The sequence below is a fragment of the Strix aluco genome, chromosome 10, assembly GCF_031877795.1.
Source record: "Strix aluco isolate bStrAlu1 chromosome 10, bStrAlu1.hap1, whole genome shotgun sequence".
NCBI classification, from domain to species: Eukaryota; Metazoa; Chordata; class Aves; order Strigiformes; family Strigidae; genus Strix; species Strix aluco.
The window spans coordinates 21,643,247-21,655,902 of record NC_133940.1 but is presented as its reverse complement, the minus strand read 5'-3'; the positions used below and the strand labels follow the sequence as shown (position 1 = coordinate 21,655,902).

The window sequence follows — 12,656 nt, the reverse complement described above, 5'->3', positions numbered from 1 at the left end:
TTCCACAAACTACAGTAACTCTTTATAAAAGAAACATCCTTCTCTCTAAATCCCAAGACGGTGGTCCCTGATGTCTGTCAGTAAACACCAGCAATTAAAAAATGGAAGTGGCCTTTGAGATCAAGATGCCAGCACATTTGTGCTGATGCTCCGTAACGGTTTTCAGTGTTAGATGAAGAAATCCACAGTAAGGCAGTATTTTCAGGGACAAGCTCCAAACTCTGGGGTTTGTGATACTGTTGGTTCTCGTATGGCTGTTCTCCATGGCAAAGAACTTGTGTTGTGTTGTATGGAAGGTAGCAAAAGATAGTAATCTCTTTTGGTTCTAGAGGAAAACTTAATAATCGTTGCTTCTTGGCAGATGCTAAATCTAATCTTCAGAGGAAAAATCCCAGGCAGGTGAGGCCTGGGGGATGAGTAGCCCCACAGAGCATTTCAGGGAGCTCCAAAGGGGTGAGTACCAGCATCCACAGCAGCTTCATAAGAATCTGTACGGCTCAGGCTTCTGGCATCTCTGGTCTGTGGCCACCCACAATATGCTGGAGACTTGTCATTAAATGTATTTGTGCCTTTTACTGTGCTTTCCTTCAAGGCACTGGTCTTACCCCTATGCTTTGGGAATTTTGTGCTGCAATGTAGTCTTGGGTCAAACGAATGTTAATTTTCTTCCTCTGTTCCTCATTGCATGTTATTGCTATAGTGTGTTTAGGAAGAGATGGCTCTAGAGTTACATGAACCACTTCCTCAGGAGCAAAGACATATCAAATCCTGTTCTTCCGTCTCTTCCTTGCAAGCAATGAATCCACGCTTTTATAAGATCCTCAGTGAATCTAGATGTGTGGTCAATCCTGTGTATAAACAAAGCGATTGTAAATCTGTGAGGACAAGCTTCACATCCTAGACAACCTACAGCTAAGTATTTTAAGACTGGGATCTTTGTGTTTGTCAGTTAATGTATGTTGGAGAGTAATTGCTCTGTTGATTACTGCTTTTACAGATTCAGTCGTTTCAGATCTATTTTGTGGGACTGAAGCTTTCTTAGCCACTTGGGTCCCTCTTAGTTGAGCCTGGCTCTAGGGTCTGTGTGCCCCAAACATTGTTTTTCTTTCCTCAACTATGTCTCTTGGCCTAACAAAATTCCCCACTTTTCCCAAAACATGTCTTGACCAAGCTTACATGAAAAGACATATGTTAAGAACCAAAATGAAACAACTAAAGAAGTATGTTATTTACAATAATCCTTTTATTTTTTTGTGTGGTAACATGGGTAAAGGGTTTCCTTGAATTGTCTGGTCTGGTTTCTTGCTCAATATTTGTATTGTTTTGCTGAGAGAAATGAAGGCGAAAATAATTTGAATTGAACCCTCAGGCAGGTAACAATTCAGTTCTTTTCATGAAGAGTGTAAAGTGAGACTGTTCTCCACTTAATTAGTTTTGTGTGAGTGATGTATAAGGCAAGGTCAGTGCTAAAGGAAGAAAGGGCTGGCATGGATTGAACGCTGCTTACGTTGTTTGAATAATTAGAGCATCACTCTGAGGTGGGAGGGAGCAGAGGGACTGAGGTGAAGTGGGAAGAAGAGATAGATATTCCTGAAATAGCCATTGAATTGCCATTGGTCTGGGTTACATCACACGTACACCGTTCAAGATCGACTAAATCTGAACTAGTGGTGGTCCATTACCTTTGATGCTGTGGTTGTGATTGTAGCTCAAATGAAGGTGTATTTATAGAGGTTACTCTGTTCTGTGGCCCAAGTAATTTCTAGATGCTTTTCAGCTGAGGCTTGACATAATTGATATATGGCTCTGTTGGTTGATTTAAGAATAAATTGTTTAACCAGCGCTCAGTATCTTTGATACATGTGCTTTTAGTTACCACCCAATATAGGACGAATTTCTTTTGTCTTAGTGGCATTGGATCAAACTTACACATCGTGTAATCCTCACCTGATCTGAGTGGTCCACAGGTCTTTGCTGGCTGTTGAAAAGTGACGACTTCACCTCTGTTCATCACTCTTAGACGTCAGCACAGGGAATCCCGCAGCATTGCTGTGCCGCTCCGGTGGGCTTCTGTCTCCCTGTTTGTGTAAGCTTTAACAACTAATGCTGGCAATGCAGATGTGGGATTTCATCGGCAGTAGTGGTACCCGTGTGATTATTTTTCTAATCTTCTTCCTCCTCCATCCCCTTAAAACATACTGTGCCAAGAGAGAAAACACTCATGTGGTGGATTGACCTTGGTCAGCTGCCAGACACGCCCCCAGCCCCTCTCTCGCTCACCCTCCTCAACAGCACACGGGGAGAATATGAGATGGAAAAGCTCATGGATCGAGATGGTAAAGACAGGGAGGTCACCTAGTAATTACTGTTATGGGCAAAACAACCTTGACTTGGGCACAATTAATTTATTGAAAATTAAAATAGAGTTGGATGGTGAGAAATAAAGACAAAAACTAAAACATTCCCTACCTACCTTCCTTTTTCCCAGGCTCAACTTCACTCCTTCATTCCCGTACCTCCTCCCCCTGCTCCAGCAGTGCAGCAGGGATGGGGAATGGGGGTTGTGGTCAGAAAATTCCCTCTTTCTCCTGGAAGAAGGAGGCCATTCCTGTTGTGTCCCTGATTTCACTTCAGAGTTCAGCTCCTCAGGTGGAAGGAGGAGGAGATGGCCATAAGCTCTTCAGTTCCAGGAGGTTCATAAAGGTTTTATTCACATGCTTGGTTTAATTATAGAAGTTTAGGAGCTCTAAACAGTTTTTTTTCTGCCTCCCCATAGCCTGTATTTGCAAATCCAGTGGTAATTAGCACTAATCTGGATTTATTTTTCAGTTTGGTGTATTGAATCCTTGGAGTTTTTCCTCTTCTGTTGGAGATGACTTTCCCTCAAATTTTAGAAGTATTTTTGATTTCTGTTAAATGAAGGGAAAAAGTGCAGGATGTTTTTTTGCATAAAATAAGAAAGATGCAATGGAAAGAAAGTATGAAAGAACCAGAAAGGAAACCTTAACAGGAGAGGGATAGGGAAGACAGCCAGTAGGAGAAGGGAACATTGCAGAATGAGCTCCAAGTGATCTGCAGCACGTCATCTGCTCGCGCCCAGCCTCGCTCTCTTACCTGTCTAGAAGACACACAAATGGAGAGTGAGCTTTCTTCTGATTTTGTTTCTTCAGCCATTTTTTCAGGAGTTACCAAAATCTAAGAAGGTGGTAGGCACCTTTTTTTTTTCCTTGCATGTCTGTGTAGTTCACTGGTACTGGCCACAGTGTTTGTTCAAGTAGCTTAGACTGGATTTACTTCCACACATTGTCAATGTGCTGTCAAATTTCTTACGTAGAAACATTTTTTCTTTGAATTTTACATCTGCTGTGAATTTCTGTACAGCTATTTTTTTATGTTCAATAAACATACAAATTTCTTATTTTGTTCTTATAGCTCAATCTGCCCAAGCTGTGCTACAGTGATGCCTGGAAAATGTTAAATTTTTAAATTGTAATTATACACAGTGCTCTGAACTGCTGTCACTTATACTTTGTTCCTCTAAGTGCTGCAAGAGAATAAGAAACTACGATGGAGCCGATTGCCACTGCACACCATTGTCACCTCTTATGGGGTGCAGATCTGGAATATCGGAACTGTGAAAGTCTATTTTCTAGTGAAATAAAGCTGTGGTGGTATTTCTGGGTGTTGTAGTATTGGTGGGAACTGCAGGCGTATGCATTTCCTCGGGAATCATGATTTGTAATTGTTTGAGACCATGTAGCGCAGGTGCTCCCTCCTACCCCCTGCTGCAGATGTTGGAGTAATATTTCTGTGTATGACTGTAAATAGGAGAAAGGTCTCTGCAACCGTACTGATGTACAATCAGTGCAGGTTTGTCATGTGCTCTACTTTACGTTTGCTTCTCATCTTGCATACCAGTGACTGAACGTTCAGAGCTTGCCAAAAATAGCTAACTGTTTTCAAGTGATTGGGCAAGGAGAACTGGAACGACTTTCCTTTGCTGCTCTTCTTTTCTTTTCCTCCCCCTCTGTCCTGTGGTTTGCTTTCTGAAAAAAAAAGGATGTTATTTTTTATTTATTTATTTGGTGGAAGTCAATAAAAGGTGGTAAAAGTGAAATAAGTCAAAAGGGTTCATATAGCAAGTCTTTTCTTGGTCACCTAATGGGAAGGCTACAGTAGCAGAAAGGCTGTGATGCCAGTCCCAGAAGCTGAGAAAAGATTCTGGGATGATGTGTGACTTGTTTCTGTTCCACTCCAGCGCCAGGGAGGCTGATAAAGCAATAAGTCTATTTTAATGTTGGAGTTCGGTTGGTATCTGGCCTGTTGAGCTTACAGGCTTCTGTTATTTGGCCACTGGGAAGCTGTTTCTTTGGCTGGAAGAGGGGTTTTGGGTTTTGTTTGTCTTAGGGTTGGTTTTCCTCTTTTCAAAATATCAGTGCAGAAACCAGTTTTCAGGCTTTGTTTTTATAGTTGTCTTTGGGAGGAATTTCTGTCACATGATTTCTGGGATGTTGGGAGTAACAAACTGATATAAATAATAGTCTTTCCATATAGGGTATCCAAGGGGGCAATGGAAAGGAGTGAAAGCTTTGTGAATATGCATGAAGTAATTCATATACAAGGAGAGAACAGCAGAGAAGACAGGAGGAAGGTAAAATTGTACTTTTTCCTAGTAATACATTTAAGAACAGTAGACCTTGTTTAGGATGCTTTAATTAAGTGGCAGTAATAAATGTAGAGGAGACCAAGATTATGCAGATCTGTGAAAATTGTCAATTCTGTTTCATGGCAACTTTCAGGGTTTAAACATTTGTATTTGTTCCCCCACTGGGACATAAGCAAAACTTCTTTGAAGCCTCGCAGAAAAAAAGAGGCATACCAGAATTATTTTAAGGAAAAAGACCTGCCAGGTTTTCCATCTGTGTCCTTGTTCCACCCTTGATCTGAGAAGTCCTCCAGTGAAAACTGGGATGTTTTGCAAGACTTTTGAGTATGATCAGAGAAATTGCTTAGGCACTTCTGAACAATGTTAGGAATAGATTTTTGGAATATACGAGTTTAAAAAGAAAAAGAGCACGATTTTAAGTCAGTGGTGTGGAGGATGGCAGGAAGCTTTGTAGTGAGGCAGGGAGGATTTGTATATGTGTCTTTCGGACTGAAAGTGTCTTGTTTTTATTTCACTGCACATAGTATGGTGAAGGATGAGCTTTCAATTGCTTTGCGATTTTTGGAAGGAATAAGAGATGCTGGGATGAGAATGCAAGGGGGAGAAAGTGTGATGGAGTGGCAGGGGAAAGGAAATCCTATGAAACTTTCACCGATAGAAAATTAGCTTTGAAAAGGCTCTGGAGAGCATGAGGAAGCTGAAAAATGTAATGGAAGAGGGGATATTATGGGCATAATTTATTACTGTTTCCAGGAGTGTAATAATAGCCTAGCTATGTATTTTCTCACTGCAGAGTGTAGATTTATGAAGACCAGAAAAGAAGCGTTGGGGGTAGTTGAGGCAGGAAGTGATCAGTGGAAAGAGCTTCAGTGAAACCAGGGTCAAGGGAGAGATGAAGTTAGTAATGACACAGAGATGGAGATAGAAAGGCACAAGGAGGAAAACGAGCTTATGAATTTGCTGCAACTCCAGGGCTTCTCATAAGAGGACCAAAGGTATGGGTTTATCATCGCTGTTGGAAGGAGCTGGCAAAACCATTAGCATTTGAGCCACTGAAGCTGTTGCAAATACTGAGCATGTAAAAAATATCTTTGCATACCGGATTAACTCGCAGGGCTGATTGCCTAAGTAGCTTTTCCACCAGTTGGGTGTTTTGCAGATTGACAGAAAAGCACCCAAATTGTAAAGTGGCAGGAGAGGCTGAACTTCTGATCAAGAGAGACAGAACTGGGCTTACACAGTAAAAACAAATAACTCAATTGTTAAATAGCTACATTGACAGTAGAAGAGGGGAGACCCAGCTCTATGTGGTGTGTAATGGTCTGGTCAGTCAGAGCTCAAAGATCCAAAAAAACCTTCTCTCATCTAGTCTGGTTTTTCACCTCTTCAATGTACTAAACTGGGAGTATCTTTTTGTTGCTTATTAAAATATGTATTGGTTCAAACACTCAAGAATGAAACCATTTCTTTAAACATAGTCTTCAAATAATCTTCTTCCTATGTTTGTCTTTCCCAGAGTCTGGCTCTCCATTTACCCTTAAAATAAAATAAAAAAAAAAATCTATCCTAGACTTGCTCCAGGTTGAGACAAGTGCTACCCTAATAACCAGCCCTGTGGAAGCCCACAAGTTGCACCAGTGTCAGTGAGCCTTGTGACTCGCAAAAGTGAAGTCTGAAATTACTACTTGATTTTTTTTCTAAAGCTGGGGAAGTCTGTCAAGATAGGGTGAATATATTTCCTGGTGTGTTGAAGGTAACGTGTAGCCCAGTGCGCATACAGATTTCCATTGAATTCAAGGTGTGCACTTCTACCAGACTTAACTGAATAATTATCAGATATAATTATTTGGGATTTGGAGGCCAAATCTTTCTTTCACTGATAAAGCATCTTGAAAGAAAATTTAGGCACTTGTAGTTTCTAATGGCATAAGTGGGGTTGTCTTCTGTAGCAGTACTGAATGTGAAGAGTCCCCAACAGCCTAGTCTTTGAAACTCAGCTGTAATACCAGGCTGTAGTGAAAGCACACAGGTTTGACAACCTAAAACACTGCAAAAAACCTTGACAACCTGTCCTGCAAGGTGCTGAGCATCTCTACTTTTCATTTCCCTGAAAACTCTTAGCGCTCTGGTTTGGGCCCCATATCAGTGAGCGTCACGTATTGCTGTCATGTCATGTTCCAGTATCACAAATTCTTACAGTAAATGTATTTCAGAAGGAGCAATTGACTGTGTATGAGGAAGACTGAGTGAGTGACAAAAGGCTTATAGAAGAAATCAACAAAACATAGCACACTTTCATCCCTCTCCTTCAAATGTGTATGAATGAGCTGTTTGTCAAGGTAGTACCTCTATCACTAAGAGGAGAAGATAATGCATTACTCTTCTTTCACAAAGTTGTTAAAATTGTTGCTGTTAATTCACCAGCAAGTTCTTACACTCAATGAGTAACACTTACCCTATTCTTTTATATGTCTTTTCTTAAAGCACTTTGGCCTCCTTGGTAGGATCTCTAATTACTGTTTTTATTGCTGCTTTAAACATTTTAAGCTCTCACTCTGCATGGGATACATGTTTGAATAACTTTACAGGTAAAAGACTTTGATAGCTTATCTGTGTTTATTAAGGTGACACCTTATAAAGAACAGAACTTGAACCAGTAATGTCTTGTCAGGTTAGATTGAAACACGGTTTGTGCTGCTCAGTATCAGTCTTGCTGAGTAATATCCTCAGTGGGAGTGTGATATGGTTTGCATTTCATGGTGCTGACCGTTGTGATGAATGAAGGATGAATATTTAGAATGTTTGGTCTCTTTTTATTTGTTTTCTTTAGAAAGCATGGTACCTTTGTGTTGAATCAATGTTGTGTTTTAAAATAAGCCCTAAGATAGCTAGAATAAACTGTAAATTTGGTATTGAGGCTTGATTCTGTGATACGGGATTTGTGTGTGGGGGACAAATTGCCATGATAGTTCCAGTGATTTTAATAGAGACTGAAGTATATAAGAGAAATAGATTTGGCTCCTGAAATTCGATCTTGCAAATCAGCAGAAAACCCTGCTGGTGAATAAAAGGTAGTAGAATCCTGTGTTGAGTTTGCATCTTCAAAGATCACCTGGAAGATGCTGCAACTGAAACAGTGTGCCATGAAATTTTACAGTGTACTATGCTGGATGGCCTTGGAGGCAGCTGCTGCTTTTCCAGTTCCACTGTATTATGGTAAAATTTGGCTTTGGGAACTCTTGTATCAAAAGTGTGTAATTCAGTCTACTCCATTCTCTTAATCTTTTGTCTCTTCCTTATTTATGTGTTGCCTTTATCCACAAGCACAAGAATTATTGACTCAAAGGTCTTGAAGGTTGGTCAATACCTTGATACATATGGTGTGAATAGTCTTTAAAAGATGGTGGCATCAATTTTTGACCCTGTCTGTCTAACACCACCCCAAAGTACGGAAATGTTAGTTCTATGTGCATTTTCTAATCAGTATTCAGGTTTGCACTATGCTGTAGGATGTCTCTGTGTTTTACCATGTAGAGAGAACAGCGCACGCTTTATAAATTCAATCTAATACTACTATGATTAGTGTAAGTTTATTGCTAGATAAACAATATCTTTATATGGAACATGACTGTACTTTTAGGCTTAATACCCTGGCTGCACTGATATGAAAAATCAGTGGGTTGGCTGATGATTAGGCCCAGCTAACACAGCGTCTCAGAGCGCCAGACAGTTTGAAGCTTACAATCGAACTGTGGGATGAAACCAGATCTGCCTTTGTTTTGAACTTTTAAGTCTCATAGCAATGAAGCGGGCTGCCCTAGTCTGCCCAGCTTTATTTTCCAAGATGTAATTATTCCTTGCTCACTGACTTGAGTAAATCAATTAAAACTCCGTGTGTGTGTAACAAGACTTTGACGTAAGCTAATTGATCAGGACATGCAGGCATATGAGAAAAGCGTGGGGTTGATTTTAAAGTAGAAGATTGAAACTTCATGAGCTTTCTTTTGATGTGGCGTGGTGGTAGCTAAGTTCCCATCTTCTGCAATAACAGGCTTTTCTCTGGGTGCTGTGGTATTAAACACTCCTCTTTGCTTGTACTCAGGTTAGTCTTTTTTCAGCCTGTGCTACAGGAAACAGGTTGTGTCTTGATCCTTTTCCCTTCATCTGGAAGAGAGGTTAAGTGTATGTCTCAAGGGAACCTCAAACTGCAAAGACTCATTGTTGTCCACCTCTTTTTCAGTAGACTAATATGGGTCACTAATTATTTCCTGCACCTTGGCTACCTTTGGAAACCGGTCCCCTTTTTCAGTTTCTCTTCCTCTGTGGGATGCTGTCCACAAGTTGAGGTGGGATGACAAACATGTCAATCCTTCTTGTGCTTTTGTAACGGCCTCGTAGGTCATAAGGATCTACTTTTGATCAGCCTAAAGCGCTGGAGGGTACAGCAAAAAGGGAGTGGGCACCTTGCCAGTTTCCTGCAAAGAAAAGTTCCTCCCTTATCCCCAAATTGGACAGTTGGTCCTACCCACAGTGTCTCAACGCACAGCTCACACAGCACATCTGCTGCTGGGCAGGGCAACGGCTGCTTGCACTGCCAGAGCAAGCACATGTGCGTGAGAAGAGGCAGGAAAATCAGCTTCTGTTAAGGACCCAGCCTTCCAGGTCGTCACTCCATGATATTTTTAGAGTTGTAATAGTTTCTTGCCCTTCCTTCCCAGAAAAATAATATCTTTGCTCAAGCTGCATACGAACTATTGGGAATTGATGAGTTGTTTGTGATCCTGAATCCAAAGTGATGGTAGGTATCGCTTGCTACTAGCTCTTTCCTTTCAGGCCCAGAGGAAGAGCTGATGAAAAGCAGTATTGCCAAATCTTATTTTTAGCTTCTGTCCTGTGGGGATTTTTGTTGTTGTTGTTTGATCTTTTGGGGTTTTTTTAGATTTGACTGCTCCTGTCAGGGGTGTTCAGAACAGCATCCTGCTGAACTTTTTTTTCTGTATTACTTGGTGGTCCAGCCTGGCTGGCTAAGTGCCCTGTGGCTGATGTATCTGTGCTGTTGATGTGACTGGCATGCTGCTCTTGTTGCAAGGTATCTTGTAAAATAAGCACACCGCCTTGGGCAATATTAATTTCTTGGTATTGATGTAGTTATTGCATTTTATCCTCCAGCCCCTTGCAAATATTGCTGTTGTCACACTGACTACGTTTTATTGTCCTGAATGAAGGCAGCTGAGGTGATTCTGTAATGTAGATAGCATATAGATATGTAGTGTGTCGTTGGTAGGCTCATCCCACGGCTTGATGTGGCACTTGCCAATCTAGTGGGATATTTCTGTTTGCTTTGGTGTTAATGTTCTCAGCATGCCAGCTCTGCTTGGTTAGGCGAGAGGACTTGCTTTCCACAAAACATCTGTAGTGCTCTGTGCAAGGTGTTTTTGTCACATGCTCATTGAAAACATTTCTCCTGAGAACGTTTGGCTTACATTGTTTTTTTTAAAAAAATCTCAATTGGTTGTGTGTCTATGCACCTTTATTTTTGGCATCCCTTTAAGTTTTCCTCTTTTCCTCCTGCTTTTCTTCTAGCTCTGGGCCAGGCTTGCTGTCAGGTAGGCGTGGGAAGTTGATGCAAACCCTGTGCCCATGGTGTGGACCAAGCTCTCTTGTCTTTGCTTCTATTAATGCCTTCCTCCATCTCTTCCAGACTATTCCCTTATCATACTGACAGCTAAATTGGAAACCAACTGCAACTCTGCTCTAGCAGTATTTTGCCTGAGGTGCTAACAATCGACTAAAACTGACTCAGATCATGATTTTAATTGGTTTGATTTTTGCCATTAGCTTTGGAAAAAAAGAGCTGTTTTAGTCCCTCTTCATCCTGGGTTCAATTTTATTAATCTGTCTGTGGTTTTAAAAACCTCAAAGACTTTCAGCATGGAGAGGTAAATGTTTCAGAGTGAGGCTTGCCCTGAAATGCTGATGCACGGGTGGTATTTGGTTTCTAGTGGGCAACAATAATCCTGTTTGGTCATGCGGAAAATTGCCAATTTGAGGGGACATGACACCTATTGATTACTGTAAGAAGTAGTTTTTCATATGAGATTGGAGGCATTTAAATGCCAATTTTTTACTTTTGTTTCAATTGTACTACCTGTGATATTTTTCTCCTTGGTCTGCTGGTCCTTGCTTTTAGAACCAATGGAGGTTTATTCAATGCCCGGTAACCGCAGAGATGAGTGATGACACGTGTTTGTGCTGTTTTGCTGTGGAACGAGAGTAGTCAGTTTGCTTTAATTTTTAATGCTTTGATTCTTTGGCAAACACCAGAGGTGTTGAAACTACTCATTCATGCAAAAAAAATAAATCATGCATGCACACAGGTTTGGTGCCTGAAGGCATTTTCATGGGGTGTACCTTCAGGCTCACAGCTTAAAAGAGCCTAGACTCCTTATGCATATGCTTCTATACAGTGAAAGGGCAGACAGCCTGCTCTAAGGGTCCATACAGGCTTTCTTCAGTCTGTTACCATCTCCTGACACCCCGAGCTGCAGTTCACTCTTCTCTCAGTTGGGGTGATATAACAAATTGTAGATAACTTGAATACCAGTGAGAATTGTTTGAATATCAATACAACATCTTGAATAGCTGATATTGAATTAAAAATATGCAAGCAGCTTTGTCTTTCTGTCCATAAGGTTGGGCTGGGTACAAACTTTGGTGGCCCCGTGTTTGATGACTTGAATGTCCCTATAGTTCTAGGTTGAGTTTGTCCAACTGCAGTGGTTTAAGCTTGTATGAGATGTGATCAATAAGAGAGGCAAGTCAGGCACTGGTAAATAAGTTTCATGTCCTTCATTTCCATGAGACATATTTGTTCAGTTACAATATCTGCTAATTGTATTTCTGAACAATTTCTTTCAGAGACCTATAACTGTGTGTTCTTGATATGAAAGCTGCATTATTCTCTAGGGGAGATAATCAGTTAGTGACTTACTGAGCTCAGCTCTTGCTGTCTGCTGCTGGCCTCTGTGGTAAAAAAACTTGAATTATAGTGGGTAGAGCAGAACTTTTATGTATTTTCTCTCCTTTATGAAGGAGGTGGTTACTGGAAGGCTTCTCCTTGCAAATAGATGAATTGGTTGTGATTATTTTTTTTCCCCTACTCTAGGTTATTTAAAAACCAGAATTTGTCAAGAATTTTTTTTTTTTTTTTTTTGCTCTTTAGAAAAACACTAAATGGAAATAGCTATGATCCGTACAGTCCTTTATTAGAAGGCTCTTCTGAATCACAAACCCATGTCTCTTTTGAAAATCTATCACTTCAGAACACAAATCCTGCTGGCTGGTGCTGGACTCTGAATTTTAGAGGTGGGGGAGTTTGTGCTTTCCTGACATGTGAAGAGCGCCTTGTCTCACAGCCTCATCAGGAGGAGCATCTTGTAGAGTGAGTATGAGTCCTTTCTAGAAGTGGTGATGAGGCAAAAGGATGAACTTGATTTCTTGTGGTATTAATAGACTGAAATTGAGGATGGGAGGCCTTGACTGGCACAGACAGGGCCTGTGAGCTGGTATAAAATTTAGCCTTTAAATTATGGTTTGACACCACAAAGTGTTGATGGCACTGAGGCTCCTGGGGCATCATAGGCAGGACCCACTCCTCCACTAAAAGTTTATTTTTCCTGCATCAGTATTTACGAATCTTCCTCTGCCACACTCCAGGCAGCAGTGACTCATCTTAAGGGTACTGGCTACTTCTGGGAAACATGGGTGAGAATAAAATTGGGGTATGGATGTGATGTTCAGGGCAGTTCACAAATCTGTGGCTGTGGTGCACGAAATGTTGTGTTGGGGTACTGCTGTGGGTAGTGGGTATTCTGGGGAATTTTATTCACCTTCTTAATCACCAGAGGGAGGATGATGGGTGGTACCGAATATCGGTGGTACCAAATGGTCCTCTGTGGCCACAGCTTGGCCCAGGTTTGAGCTGGCCCTG

The 12,656-nt window shown here is 41.1% G+C and overlaps 1 protein-coding gene and 1 long non-coding RNA gene across 4 annotated transcripts in view; both read left to right on the top strand.

The window, feature by feature from the left end:
* The window catches only part of FGF13 (fibroblast growth factor 13), a 277,313-nt gene that overhangs the window by 27,896 nt on the left and 236,761 nt on the right, over positions 1-12,656 (top strand). The window lies entirely within an intron of this gene.
* LOC141927604 (uncharacterized) lies at positions 1,962-4,127 on the top strand. The gene is made up of 3 exons (XR_012624535.1): positions 1,962-2,086; positions 2,489-2,693; positions 3,433-4,127. It is a non-coding gene; the product is annotated as an uncharacterized LOC141927604 (long non-coding RNA).